The following is a 15,977-nucleotide window of genomic DNA, read 5'->3' on the forward strand; positions in this document are numbered from 1 at the left end:
GGTGCCCAAACTAGCTTCCCCCAACTTCTTCACCTCTATTTCATAAGAATCCTCCAAAAGCCATGTCGCCTCAAAGCGAGAGTGATTCACTTTTGTGTTTAGACTTCTCACCTTCAAATTTAGAAGTAAAGGACAGTGATCCGAAAAGAAGTGTGGTAGGTGAGACACTTTGTAATTCAGAAATAATGACCACCATTCGTCATTAGCAACAGCCTAATCAAGTCGTTCATGGATATTATTAGAAGTGCTGCGCCCCTTCTCCCAAGTGAACCATTATCTCGTGTACCCAAGATCAGAAAGAACACAATCAGATAACATTCCTGAAACTTTCTCATTTGACTTTCACATCTAAGTAAGCCACCCCGTTTATCTGACATGTAAGCTATTTCACCAAAATCCCTGATGACTACCTAAGGGATTTGTGGACAATCATTGAGAGACCGTAAAAGATTCCAAGAAGCCTCTCTTTGATTTTCTTTCGGAGCTCTGTAGAAGCCAGTGCACCGCCAACTCAACCCCTCTGAATCTTCGTCAATCATAATATCAATATGTCGTCTAGAGTACGATCTAAGCGACACCTTGCAATCACTTTTCCAACCCATAGATAATCCTCACTTCTTCCATCAGAGTTAACATCAATTCCATTAATATTGTCATACTTACACCTGATCTTTTCTATTCTCCCTATAGTTTTGTTTCAATTAGAAAAACCACAGAGGGATTAGTGTCTCTCAACGTATACTGGAGACGTTGAACTATTTAAGGTCACCATAAACCCCGAACATTCCAGCTAAAAAGCCTCATTGCTTCCTGTTGGCGTCATTATCAAGGCGTGTTGATCTAACTTGATTAGGTACCTGCATCAGAATACCCGAAACTTCATTTGAATCCTCATTAATAGAAACTCTCGAAGAAAATGAAAGGGTCCTAGGATGCTTTAGCCCATCCAAATTGAGTATTGGGCTATTTTCTTCTTCACGAATTGCCATTTCATAATCAAAACTACCATTAACTGTGTTAACACTATGGCCTAGTCCGCTCCTAACCATAGGTCCAGTTAATATATAAGTATTCGACTTTCCTTTTGAAGGAGAGAAGGATTAGAAAAAGATCTCTTAGATACTAGTTGAGTTACGAATTCATCTTGTAAATCCCCCAAATTACTCCCTCCATTATTAATATTAGAATTGCCATAACTTGAGCCTTTTTCGCCACCATCCTCCACCAACCACTGACTCCTCCATGCCACAGTTCTTCTCGACTAATCACGGAGTGAGATATACCACTTAAAATCACATTCCTAATTCGGATTAATTGCCCTTATAAGGAAAAAACTCTCATCATGCCCTAATTTGTCGCAAAGAAAATAAAAGAGAGTAAGTTTCCCATATTCAAAACAGATGTAGACAAACGTACCATTTGGGAGCAAAAGTTTCTTCTTTCTTTTCAAAGGGCTGCCAACATCAAGCCATACTCTCAACCTCATTATTCCTTTGTACACTAATTGGACTGCCGAAGTATCATATTCAAGAAAATTCCCAACAAAATTCCCCAATTATTTCGCAACACCCTTAGACATGAAACAATGAGGAATATCATTAACCAAAATCCAGAAATTCACTTCTGTTAACTGCACAGTCAATGGATTCTCCTCTTGTACTAAACGATGATGAACCAACAAATGAGAATTAAAAGTCCACGGGCCATTCCTTCCACTTGATCCACATCAACTTCAAAATAAAACCAAAATAAAAACCGACCATTCTCAAGATCCGATATAGAAACTCCACCAATAGGCTGCCAAACATTGGCCAAAGTAGATCTTATCACTTGAAAATGAACCACATTAGAGGTGAGGAACATTCCAACAAGACAATTCGCATAAGAAATTCCATTATCCATTGATTCAGCCCCTAACTAAATAAAATCCTCTTCCACCTCCTCTAGAGAAAGACTTGCCATATAGTCTTCCATTTGTGAAAAACTTCAGAGAAACACGTAGAAACACGTAGATTGCAGAAAAATCAAGGAAACAAAATTGTAGGCAAAATAAAATTAAACGTGCTACCAGAATAGAGGTGTGCATGGGTCAGGTGACTACTACCAAGGCCCGCCTCAAAAATGGGAAGGTTTGAGTAAAATATAGGCCCAAAAACGGGCTTGGATTAAAACGAGGCCGTTTAGAAAACGGGCGGGCCTCGTAAGATTTTTTGGCCGGCCCTACCAAATTTTATTTTAATATTAAATTATTTTAATTTTTTTAATTTTAAATAACTTTAGTACTTTTACTTTACTTTTTTGTTGTTTTGATGTTATTTTGATATTGTAAAACTTTTGTTATTAATATAATTTAATTCTTAATTTAGTTTTAATTTGTTTCAATTTTTCAATTTTAATATAATTACTTTTTATTATATTTTTAATTTATGTATTATTTTAATAATTATTTTAGTCCCATTATTTATTTATTTTTTGTTTTAATATTTGTTTTTATGTTTTAAATGTATTTGATTTATTATATTTTAAAGTTTTTATTTAATAAAAAAGCAAAAAAATTAATATGACTGGCTGGGCCGGGCTCGGGCCTACCATTTTTTTTTCGGGCCGGGCTTGGACAAATTTTCAGGCCCATATTTCGGGCCGAGCCAGGCCCGGGCCTTGAAAATGGGCCAAAATTTTTTTATGGGCCCTGCCCGGCCCATGCACACCTCTATACCAAAAGCAGAACAAAACATGTCAAAAGACAGAGAGAAATAGCGTGTCAAAAGACAGAGATATAACCACTACACTTTTAAAAACTTTTATTTGTGAAATTAAATATTGGTCTAGAGACAAATAATGTCTTAAGATAGTAAAATATATTTGGAATAATTAAAATATTTTCTAAATAATTATTTAATTGAAATATTATTATTTTTCATTATTTAAATAATTTACAAAAGAATTTATCCAAATTTATCACCTAAAAAGATCTACCAATTATATATTCGATTGATTGAATTAGAAAGCAATTATCATATATGGTATCCTTACAAGATACAATGATCGATGTTCAAGTTCTAGTCTACGTGATTTATAAAATTTTAAAGGCTTAAATAAAAATTGGCCCCTAAACTATAGTGTTTTTTTTCCACTTCGGTACCTAAACTTTTTTTTTGGTAGAAGTGGTATCTAAACTTTGATTTCGTTAACACTTTTGGTCTAATCATTACTCTCTGTTAAAAAAAACTATTAATCAATCATATTGTGCCATGTGACATTTTAAAACAATAATAGGGAAAAAATTAGTAAATAAATTAGGTAAAATATCATATAAGAAATAAGAAACTCGGAGGATTTATGTTACAAATAACCCTTTTACTTATTTTCTAAATTAAAAACTTCACAAAGCCTTGTTTATATATATATATATATATATATATATATATATATATAAAGGTTACGTTTTCTTTCAATATAGAAAAATCTTACTTTATAATATATATATCTTGTAACATAAAATTGTAAGCATTAATAATTGTCGATTTTAATACCAAATGCAAAAATTTTAATCCATTTTAATTATCCTACATGTAATTTTTTTAATTTTATTTGTTAAAATATAATTTAAGGATATATGTTGAATTCTTAACCCTACTTTTGTAATTTTTTTCCTAACAATAATGCAAAAGGAGAAAATTTGAATCAAATGAATTTCAATACCATTATTATTGATTTCTAATTAAATATGTGGATGAATTATTTCATTTATGGTCGATCATGAGTTGTTTGAGTTTATAGTAAGGTATCATCATATGTACTCTATCTTATCACCAATTAATATAATTAATTAAGAGATAAATAATAAATAAGAGTTAACCTTTGTAATTCATTCATTTAGAGAAATTGTATCCTATGAGAACCCTCTCATTAGTACTATAAAAATAGATCACCTCTAAGTCACTCAACCTATGTTTACAACTTCATAAATCTATTTAAAATAAATCACTATAACTCAACAAGAATTCTACCTTCTCTTCCTATAAATAGATGGCACCAGTAGAGCTATTAACAAAACTTTTGAGAGGTTGTTATTCTATCGAAAAATAGAGAGAATTTATTCTCAACTTATAAACATATTTTTCAGAATAATAGTTTTACCGATTTCTATTAGAGAAGAGAGAATTTCCGTTTTCACCATAAAAGGAAAACTTGTTCTTGTTCTAGTTCTATGTTTTGATTCAATTGGTTTGAACCCACATTCGAAGCAATTCGTAGTATGAGAATAGCAGGGAAGATCATTTGGTTGAAAGTCAAAAAACATCAAGGATCCGCATATCCAAAAACACAAGTACGAATTCAGTTAAGGTTTATTGCTATAAATATCACAAACTGGGGCGATTTTTAAAATTTTAATTTTTCGCTGTGTAAGAAAACTATTTTTAAATTGAGTTTTTTCCAACAATATTTAAGAATTGTTTGCATGTTTATAGATTATTGCTATTTCGTAAAGTTTTGGTTGTTTTTTTATGATTAAATATGTAACACCCCTTACCCGTGTTTGACACCGGGACAGGATACGAGACATTACTAACTTATTCATAAGCGTACAAACTTTCTCAAGTCATAGAAATGCGAACAAATTAAAAACATTTCAAATTTCACCTTTACAACTCTAATGTGGGTCTACAAGGCCAAAAATATACTTAGAAACCAATTTGGGATCAATCCAGATCTCTTAAAGAGTTTTGGAAATTTTCACTAAAGACAAGGGCACACGCCCGTGTGGGAGGTGACACGCTCGTGTGATCGGCTTGACATGGCCGTGTTGGTGACCTAAGTGGCTCACACGGCCTGGTGTCTATCGAGACACGCCCGTGTCCCTAGCCAGTGCAGAATTTAATTTTTAGTTCAAGGTGCAGTGGTTTTCACACGGCTTGGCACACGCCCGTGTGCCTGGCCCATGTCTTCCCACACGGCTTCGACACGCCCGTGTCTTGGCCCGTGTCCAAAAATTGGGGCATTCTATTTCTGACATCATCATAACCAAAAAGTCACACGGCCGAAGCACACGCCCGTGTGCCAGGTCGTGTCCTCCACACGGCTTTGTTTCTGCCCGTGTGATTATTACCATGCATACTGACTTGAGATTTTTACGTGCAAGGGACACACGGTCGGAACACATGCCCTTGGGGCTGGTATTGTGTCACACACGGCCTAGACACACGCCCGTGTGTCTACCTGTGGACAATATAAGACTATTTTCCACACCTCATTGCCACCCTTCTTCACCTATCTTCATGCTATAACCAACCAATACCAAACCAAGCAAAATTTCCATAATCAATTCGACCACAATAGACATTCATGCAACCATGATGATGCATCCTTTATAAACTCAAAAAGGAATGTTAGCCATCATTCAAGGCTTAATACAAAGTGTGAGATTTACCCTAAGCCAATTCATTTGGTAAATGCTCAAGACACAAAATGATAAAGTCTAGACCTACACATGCCATAATTCAAAAATATAAATCCAACTATACCGAGTGTTTCGAATGATAGTGTGATCGATATCTCTGACGTCCGATGATCCTTAGGCTAAATAGGCGGCACTGTAAGAAAAATGGAAAGGAAGATGGAGTAAGCATAAAAGCTTAGTAAGTTGCATATAAATGAATATACAACAACAATTTCATCAATGATCGACATATTCATGACCCAGATGTAGGCATATATGTAACTTACTCATTACCATCCATACAAGTCACATAATATAATATGTATATTGAGCTCATATCTCATACGTACCAATTAGGTACCTGTACCATTCACAACACGGTTATACTTTTCTTATTAAAAAAAACATAACATCCACTGTTTAACCATTCGGAGTATCACCAGATATTCATTAAACCTCGAATATGGGTAAGGTGCCGATGCCATGTCCCAGACATGGTCTTACACTGACTCATATCTCAAGTCGATGCCATGTCCCAAGCATAGTTTTACACTAACTATCATCTTGTAGCCGATGCATGTCACATACATGTCTTACACTGGCTTACATCTTGAGGCCGATGCATGTCCTAGATGTAACAATTCGGTTTTGACCCTAGTCGGAATAGTGGTTTCGAGATCACAAATTTGAGTTTGAAAAATATTTTAATATTATTTTCTGTGTCTATGATATGAGAATTTTCATCTGTGAAATTTCTGTGATTTAATTTGTCTGTTTCTGTGCTTAATTATGAAAAAGGATTAAATCGCATAAAGTGTAAAAGTTGAGTGCTACATGTTAAAGCACCTATTTAGCTTGGCTTTTAAAATATGGGTTCTTGCATGTAAAATTTACCATTTATGTTAATGGTGAACAATTATGGACATGTTAGGTAAGTTTTAATGATTTATTAATGAAAGGTAAAATGGTAAATGGTGTATTAAATGAATTAAAGTAAATTAAGTGCATGAAATAAGCCATTTCTTCATGAATTCTTGCCAAAAATCAAAATAAAATAGGAAGGAATAGAGCTTTAGGGTTTCGACACTTGCAAGCATCGATTAGGTCTTTATTTTTGCTCGGTTTTCGATAAGTTCTACGTTTCTGTAATCGTTGCTTTGTGTTCTTCAAAACCCATGTCTAAATTTCTATTTTTGTTGAAGATTATAAAATGTTCCATTGATGATTATATGAGCTTTGTAGTTCTCTTATATGAATTATGAAATATATATGTTAAATTATCATGTTTTGTTATTGAATTTTTGATGAAATGAGCTATTTGGGCTAATTTGTGAAAATGAGGTTTTGAAGGACTAATTTGTGAATTTAACATGTTTTATGGGCTTATATAGAAGCCATGAAAATTAAGCTAGCCCTTGTTGCAAAAAAATTTTACATATTGGTGATTTTGTGAAAAACGGACTAAATTGTCAAAGTGTGAAAATGTAAGGGCTAAAATGTAAAGTGTCCTAAATATGTGTATATGGATTAAATTGAATGAAATGAATGATTAAATGGTTGAATTTGTATTGTATTAGGTCAAGAAAAAAGAAAATCAGACTTAGATCGAGGGAAGTCCAAGGTAGTCGAATAGTCGACTCATTTTCGTCCGAAATCTGTACGATGTAAATCAAACTACACTTATGTGTTAAGTTGATTAAATTCTGTGTTTATAAACTGTTATCTGTATTGGACGGCCTTAAGAGCCTGATAAAAGAACGTTGGTATTGATCTAGATTATCATATAAGACCGTGTCTGGGACACCGGCATCGATTTGAAATTTACGTGTAAGACCATGTCTGGGACATTAGCATCGTATCTTTTTTTGTATAAGACTCTGTCTAGGACAGAGGCATCGATACTGAATTACATGTAAGACCACATCTGGGACGTTGGCATTGTACTTTTATGTGAATATTTATTCCGTTTTTGGATTGTCCGATGATAAAGTATGAGATATGAAATGTATAATTCCTATAGGTACGTTCGTATCGTACTTAATTTCTAAATATGAAAGACTATTTCTGTGAAGTAGGTTCGGAAATCATGAAAATGAATATGATATTGTAATACCCTGAAAATCTTTACTGTAATATATTATCCTTGATATAATAAAATAAGGAAATAAAGTGATAAAAAGGGAAGTTTTGAGTTATGGCAACATTGGGAAGTAAATTATGATATCTTGATTCAAGAAAGGACTAAATTGTAAAAGTTAGAAAAGTTTTGTTGCCTAAGAGTAAATACTCAAGACTTAAAGGGTTAAAGTGTAAATATGAAAAGTTGAAGGACCAATAGTGTAAATATTTTAAGGGTAGAATGATCTAGAAACTAAGGAAAATGGATGAATTAGGACCAAATTGAATAAGTAAAGAACTATGAGGGACTAAATTGCAATTTTACCAAATTAAATGATGACTCAAGGATGGAATTCTAAAAGATCATGAAGGGCAAAATGGTCAATTAGTAAGAGAGAGAATTCTAGAATGTAATGATTATGTTAATGATATTTTAAATTAATTAATTAGATAAATATTATTTTATTAATATTTTATGAGATATTTAATATTATTTTATTATTATTTATTTAGTATATAAGGAAAGAAAGATGAAGAATTTTCATCATCTTTCCTTTCCATGCAAACTAACGTGAGAGAAAGAGAGGAAGAAAGAAAGTTTTACTTTCTTTACAATTTGGTCCTTTACCAAAAATTCACCATTTTCACCCAAAAATCAAATGAATTTCCATAGCTACCAAGAGAGAAAATGTTAAGGAGAACATGGGGAGTTAGAATATCAAGTTGGATTCAAGAAATAGAAGCTGGAGGAGAGAAAATCAAGTTAAAGATTGGTATCAAGAGAATAAGGTAAGTACATCAAGATTTCAATATGTTTTTAAGTTTGTTATTGTTGATAAATCATGGAAATAATGTTATAGTAGAGTTTTATTACATAAGGTCCTATGTTCTTGATATGTTAGTGAAGAGAAAATAAGAGAAAGTGATGAGAAATGGTGTAGAAAAAGAAAATAAGGGTGTTATAACATGGTAATTAATATCTTGCACTAAAACAGTTATGGACAGCAGCAGTAGTCTAACTTTGAAAAATCACCATAAATTTTATAAATTGAATTAGAAGATGAAAAATATGGAATTAAATCTTAATGAGTCTAGTTCTCATAGAAGAAACAGTGTAAGCAATGAATTTGTAAATTTTGATATATAATGAATTTTGTGAGACAAGGTCAGAATGAATTCGGGTTCCCCTGTTTAGACTTTGAAAAATAATAAAAAAATGAATAAAAATAATTAGAGGCTTAAAATTATATTTATAGAATCCTGAATGAGTATAGTTTTATTAGAAATAAACTAGAACATCATTTGAATTCTGTAAAAGGAGATAACTAATTTTTAGTGAAGAAGGGTCAGAACTGTCAGACAGCAAAACAGGGGTGACTTTAATGAATAAACTGTACTAATTGGCTAAACCAAAAATTCTGAAAATTTTATGATAAGAATACATGTGAGTCTAGTTTCAGGAAAAATTAACGGATCTTAATTTCGAGTTCTGTAGCTTAATATATAAATAATTTAGTGACTATGATGCAAATGGACAATTTTGAATGTACATATAAGTAAATAGTGAAATTATTGATAATGTTACTTGTTGTATGTTATATAAATTAAGGATGTGGAATGGAGAGGAGGAGGAGGAAAATATGTATGAATATTCATCTAGCATGGCTAATTTGCATGTTTTAGGCTCAGGGACTAAATTGAATAAAAGTAAAATTTTATGGGCAATTTTGTAAAATGTCGAAATGACTAAATTGCATGAAATAGATTATTTTATTATTTAAATTACAAAAATTTAACGAAATTATCAATTTAGTTCAAGATCGGGAAAATATGTTTTAGGGATTAAATTGAAAAGTGTTGAAATTATGGAAAATTTTGATATTTTATAGAATTCATGGATGTTATCAATATATATGAGAATAATAGTTGGAAATAAGGATTAAATTGCAAGAATTTTACTTTCCGTCCCTAAGGATGAAATCGTCATTAATTAAAGTTTAGGGGCAAAATGGTAATTTTGCCTAGAGCATTAATTAAATGTATTAGAATATGAAATGAACGAAAATGATGATCAAATTTATTTATAAAGATCCGGATGACACAAATACGAGACTTGATCATGGAAAAGAAAATATATCAGAATAATGAAATAATAAACACGAGCAATCAATGAGGTAAGTTTGTGTAACTTGAATTATATTCTGAAATGCTTGAGATTGTATGTTATTGATGTGAATATGATTTGAATGTTCATTGTATGAAAATTTATAAAACATTGATATATTTGATAAAATGGGAAGAAATCCGGTTGAATGAAAGGAAAATTCGATGGATTTCGAAAAGGAATTGACGGTAAAAGGATCTAGCAGGACGGGTGATCCTATCTGATATAGCCCTCCGAAGAATATGTGTAAAATGGATTTAGCCGGACGGGTAATCCGAATTAGGGTCTCAATTTAGCCTGGACTGGTAATTCGGATCCAAGCTCATTAGAGTAATTGTCGCTGTGGGATTTAGCTCGACCGGTAATCCCGACAATACTCTATGAGTTTATATTGCGATTTAGCTCGACTGTAATCCCGCCGCAAGGATGAGGTTTATGGAGTGTGCTCTCGATATAAAATGTGTAAGACCATGGTTGAAAGATACCATGGCAACTTTGAGTGTAAGACCATGGTTGAAAGATACCATGGCAACTGATATAAAATGTGTAAGACCATGGTTGAAAGATACCATGGCAACTGATATGAAATGTGTAAGACCATGGTTGAAAGATACCATGGCAACGTGATATGAAATGAACAAGACCATGGTTGAAAGATACCATGGCAACATGACGAAAATGAGTAAGACCATAGTTGAAAGACACTATGGCATCATGTCAAAGATAAATAAGACCGTGGATGGGAGACGCTCTAGCATCTGTTGAACAATTGATATTCAGGTAATATGTATCAGATGACGAATGGTTATATGAAATAATTATGAAGATAGATAAACGAAATAAGTATAAGTACATGAAATATAATTTATGTTAAGTTTGATATAAGCTATTACCTAATAAATATACATAAAATATATGGAAATGATGGAGCATGAAATATTGATATAATGAAATGAATGATATATGCTTATGAAGAAACGGTAAGAGCATGATATGTTTCATGACATGTACATATATGATTATCTTTGATATGTTGATACAAGGAAATTATGTAATTGAGACTATTATTAAACTCAAGTGCGATATGTCGAGAAAATAGATATATCGATGTTGAATTTATATGAGATATGTGCAAGTATACTAACAATGTTGCTGTTTGATGCTTATACAACTGTCAAACTATTGATTGAATGGTAATATATTTATTTATATGATGCATTGAATCGGTAAGTATTTAAATTTTTTTTAGTGATCTGTAAATGGTAGTAATGCTCCGAAACCCTGTTCTGGCAGCGGATACGGGTTAGGGGTGTTACAGATATGCTTACAAGCAAATGAGCATGGTTAAGTTTATGAACAACTCTGAGAAATGGCTATGAATTTTTATTATTGTTTTGAACTACATATATATGCTTTATGTACTTAAACCAATTGTGTTTAGCTTACTAAGCTCTTTGTAGCTTACTCTGTAGGCTTACTGTCTGTTTTACAGTTATCGTAGCTACTGAAGGCTCGGGAATAGTCGAGGATTGTCATCACACCATCAAACTCTTTTTGGTACTTTCAAAAATGTATATAATTATGTATGGCATGTATAAGCTAGAATGGATTAGTTGATATGTATGTACAAGTTATGCCATTTGAATTGGCTAGCAAATGATATATTTGTGTATTGTTTTGGTGTATGTCTTAATGTGCTATGTTCTAATGTGTTTTGGTCATATTTGAGCAATGAATTTTTTGGAAAATGTTGGTATACTTGTTGCATATTAATGTTTGTAGGATTGGAACCGTATAAGGTGGCAAATTGGCTTAAACCAAGCCTGCATTGTGCCACATGGCTAGGGAACACGGGCGTGCCTTGTGGCCATGTAAGAAAGTCAGTAGCTAGCTAAATTTTACACGGTCATGGCATACGGCTGTGTCTGTTAGCCGTGTTAAAAAGTCAGTATAGGACCTCTTTTTGGCATAGTTGGACCACATGAGCGTGTCTTGTGCCCGTGTGAGTCACACGGCCTAGTCACACGGGCGTGTGACTTGGTCAGTTTTGAAAATATTGATTAAGTTCTGAAATTTTTGAATGGGTTCGGTTTAGTTCTGACCTTCCCTAAATGTACGTTTTAGGTCTTGTAGACCATCTTAATGGATGAATTGTGGATGAATATTTATGTATTGATATTATAAGATATCTGTGAATCTGTGTTACTCTAAAATACTTTGTCTATCTGGAGACTCCCCTTTCTTATTCCGGCGATGGTTACGGGATAGGGTTGTTACATTTTATTAGTATCAGAGCTATGGTTTAGTCGGTTCTAGGACTACCATAGTGTATATGAGTCTAGCTATACATGCCATATATTTGAATTTGTGATAGTGTGATGACTCCTGACTTTGAAATGTGCTTTTATATAGCAAATGGATCCCGATAGAGCTATAGCTGACGATGTTGAAAGTAATGCGCCTGCTCCTGCGTAAGGGGCAGTGCAAGATGATTCACGACCAGCTATGAGTAGCCGTGATAGTGAGGCTAAGCAAGCCTTCTATTAAATGATGAATGAATGGTTCACCTAATACATTAGAACCAATCCGACTGTACAACAACCTCCACCCCCAGTTAATCCTTCTCAGATTCCTGTCGTGACTTCTATGAATCCGGTTCAGCTAAATACACCACCGGTTGATAAGATTAGAAAGTATGGGGCTGAAGAATTCTAAGCTACAACAAATAATGATGCTAAAAGAGCCGAATTCTGGTTAGAAAATACAATACAGGTATTTGATGAAATGTCTCTGAATCCAGAAGAATGTGTTAAATGCGCCGTTTCACTTCTAAGAGATACGGTGTATCATTAGTGGAAAACTTTAATATCTGTGGTTCCGAGCGAACGTGTTACCTGGGATTTCTTCCAAGCTGAATTTCGAAAGAAATACATTAGTCAGAGATTTATTGATCAGAAACGTAAAGATTTTCTCGAGCTTAAACAGGGTTGTATGTCCGTTACTAAATACGAACGGGAATTTCTGAGATTGAGCCAATATGCTCGGGAATGTATATCAAATGAAGCAATAATGTTGAAAAGATTTGAAGATGGACTAAACGAAGATATCTGTCTGCTAGTGGGGATTTTAGAGATTAAATAAATGGTAGTGCTCGTTGAGCGAGCATGTAAAGCTGAAGAATTAAGGAAAAAGAAAAGAAAAGTTGATTCTGAAGCTAGAGATGCTAGAAAGAGATCTTCGAGTAAATTATTTCAGTCTGGACCAAAGAAATTCTGAGATGATCAAAACTGTTCAAATACTAATGTAGGACATTCAAACCGAGATCGAGCTAGATCGTATTCGAACACCAGAGCCCCTGTTACTTCTGTTGCAAGTGTTGGAAGTGTCCGATCTGAAAAACCTGAGTGTAAAAATTATGGTAAAAGACATCCGGGAAATTGTAGATTGAATGACCGAGCCTGTTTTCGATGTGAATCCCTGGATCATTTTATAAGAGATTGTTCTGAACCCACTGAGCAAGAGAATGTACAGAATTCGAGACAGAGTAACACCTCAGCTAGAGGTAGACCTTCCAGAAACACGAGAAATACAAGTGGTGATCAAAGATCTACTAGGGATACTGCTGTTAGATCTGAGGCCAGAGCACTTGCTAGGGCCTATGCTATCCGAGCTCGTGAGGAAGCCTCGTCTCCAGACGTGGTTACTGGTACTTTTACTCTTTATGATACTTCTATGATTGCATTGATAGACCCTAGATCAACGCATTCTTATATTTGTATGAATTTCGTGCATAGTAAGGCTTTGCCTGTAGAGTCTACTGAATTCGTAATTAGAGTATCGAACCCCTTAAGCAAAAGTGTCTTAGTTGATAAAGTCTGCAAGAACTGCCGTTAATGATTCGAGATGCCTATTTTCTTGCTGATCTATTGTTATTGCCTTTCAACGAATTTGATATAATTCTAGGGATGGACTGGTTAACATTGCACGATGCTGTTGTGAATTGTAAAAGAAAAGTCATTGATTTAAGGTGTAAGAATGATGAGATAATTCGAATTGAGCCCAGTGATCTGAATGGACTACCAGCTGTGATATCTGCAATGAAAGCGCGGAAATATGTAAAGAAAGGTTGTGAAGCCTACTTAGCTTATGTGTTAGACTCGAAAGTGAATGATAAGAGAGTTGAATCAGTGCCTGTTGTTTGTGAATTCTCTGATGTGTTTCCTGAGGAACTACCTAGCTTGCCTCCAAATCGAGAAGTCAAGTTTGGCATTGAATTGGTACCTGGTACTACTCCAATATCGATAGCTCCGTACAGAATGGCTCCGACTGAACTAAAAGAATTAAAATCTTAGTTGCAAGAATTGACCGATCGAGGATTTGCTAGACCGAGTTTCTCACCTTGGGGTACTCCTGTTCTGTTTGTGAAAAAGAAAGATGGCACAATGAGAATGTGTATTGATTACTGTCAACTTAATAAAGTGACTGTAAAGAACAAATACCTTCTGCCTAGAATTGATGATTTATTCGATCAGTTGAAATGTGCTACTGTGTTTTCAAAAATAGATCTGAGATCGGGTTATTATCAGTTGCGAGTAAAAGACTCTGACATTCCGAAAACTACTTTCAGAATGAGGTACGGGCATTATGAATTTTTAGTTATGCCTTTTGGTTTAACGAATGCACCTGCTGTATTTATGGATTGGATTAATAGAATTTGCAGGCCGTATTTAGATCAATTAGTTGTAGTATTCATTGATGACATATTGATTTATTCACGTAATGAATCTGAGCATACTGAACATTTGAAAATAGTATTTCAGATTTTGAGAAATAAACAATTATATGCAAAGTTCAGTAAATGTGAATTCTAGTTGAGAAAAGTTGGTTTTCTGGGTCATATTGTATCATCTTTCGATATTCGAGTTGATCCGAGTAAGATTTCAGCTATTCTAGATTGGAAGCCTTCGAGGAATGTATCTGAAGTCTGCAGTTTTCTAGGACTTGTCGGTTACTACAGACAATTTGTAAAAGATTTCTTGATGATTACAACTCCGTTGACAAAATTGCTTCAGAAATATATGAGGTTTGAATGGTCTGAACAATGTCAGAAAAGTTTCGATCGGTTAAAAGCTCTGTTAATTGAAGCTCTGATATTGGTACAACCTGAGTCAAGTAAAGAATTCGTTGTTTACAGTGATGCTTCGTTGAATGGACTCGGTTGTGTTTTAATGCAAGAAGGAAAAGTTGTTGTTTATGCTTCGAGACAATTAAAGCCGCATGAGAAAAACTATCCAAAACACAACCTCGAGTTAGCTGCCATTGTATTTTCTTTGAAGATCTGGCGCACTATCTGTTTGGTGAGAAATGTCATGTGTTTTCTGATCATAAAAGTCTGAAGTATTTAATAATGCAAAAAGATTTGAATTTGCAACAGAGAAGATGGTTAGAACTGCTAAACGATTACGAACTTGTGATTGATTATCATCCGGGCAAAGCTAATGTTGCTGCTGATGCTTTGAGTAGGAAATCATTGTCTGCATTGTGTACTATAGACGCTAATCTAGCACTGTCTGATGATACTTTGGTTTATGCCGAACTGAAAGCAAAACCTTTGTTTATACAACAGATCTGTGAAGCTTAGAAATCTGACAATAAATTGATAGCTAAACGAACTTGTGTGATTCTGAATTCCGGGTTGATGTTAATGATTGTTTGAGATTTAGAAATAGACTTTGTGTTCCTAGAAATCCGGAGTTGATTCGGATGATTTTGAGTGAAGCTCACAGCAGTAGATTTTCTGTACATTCGGGAAGTACGAAAATGTATAACAATTTGAAACAACTATATTGGTGGCCAGGAATGAAAAGAGATGTTTCTGACTTTGTTTCGAGATGTTTAATCTATCAGCAAGTTAAAGCTGAACATCAGGTGCCATCTGGGTTATTACAACCGATTATGATTCCAGAGTGGAAATGGGATCGAGTGACCATGGATTTTGTTTCGGGTTTGCCTCTGTCTTCGAAAAAGAAAGATGCAATTTCGGTTGTAGTTGATCGTTTGATGAAATCAGCTCATTTTATTCCGATTCGGTTTGATTATTTGCTCGATAAGCTAGCTGAGTTGTATATTTCTGATATTGTGAAATTGCATGGTGTACCATTGTCAATATTATCTGATAGAGACCCAAGATTTACATCACGATTCTGGAAGAAATTACAAGATGCTCTGGGTACTAAATTGCATTTCAGCACTGCT

Source organism: Gossypium arboreum, chromosome 5 (genome assembly GCF_025698485.1).
Source record: "Gossypium arboreum isolate Shixiya-1 chromosome 5, ASM2569848v2, whole genome shotgun sequence".
NCBI classification, from domain to species: domain Eukaryota; kingdom Viridiplantae; phylum Streptophyta; class Magnoliopsida; order Malvales; family Malvaceae; genus Gossypium; species Gossypium arboreum.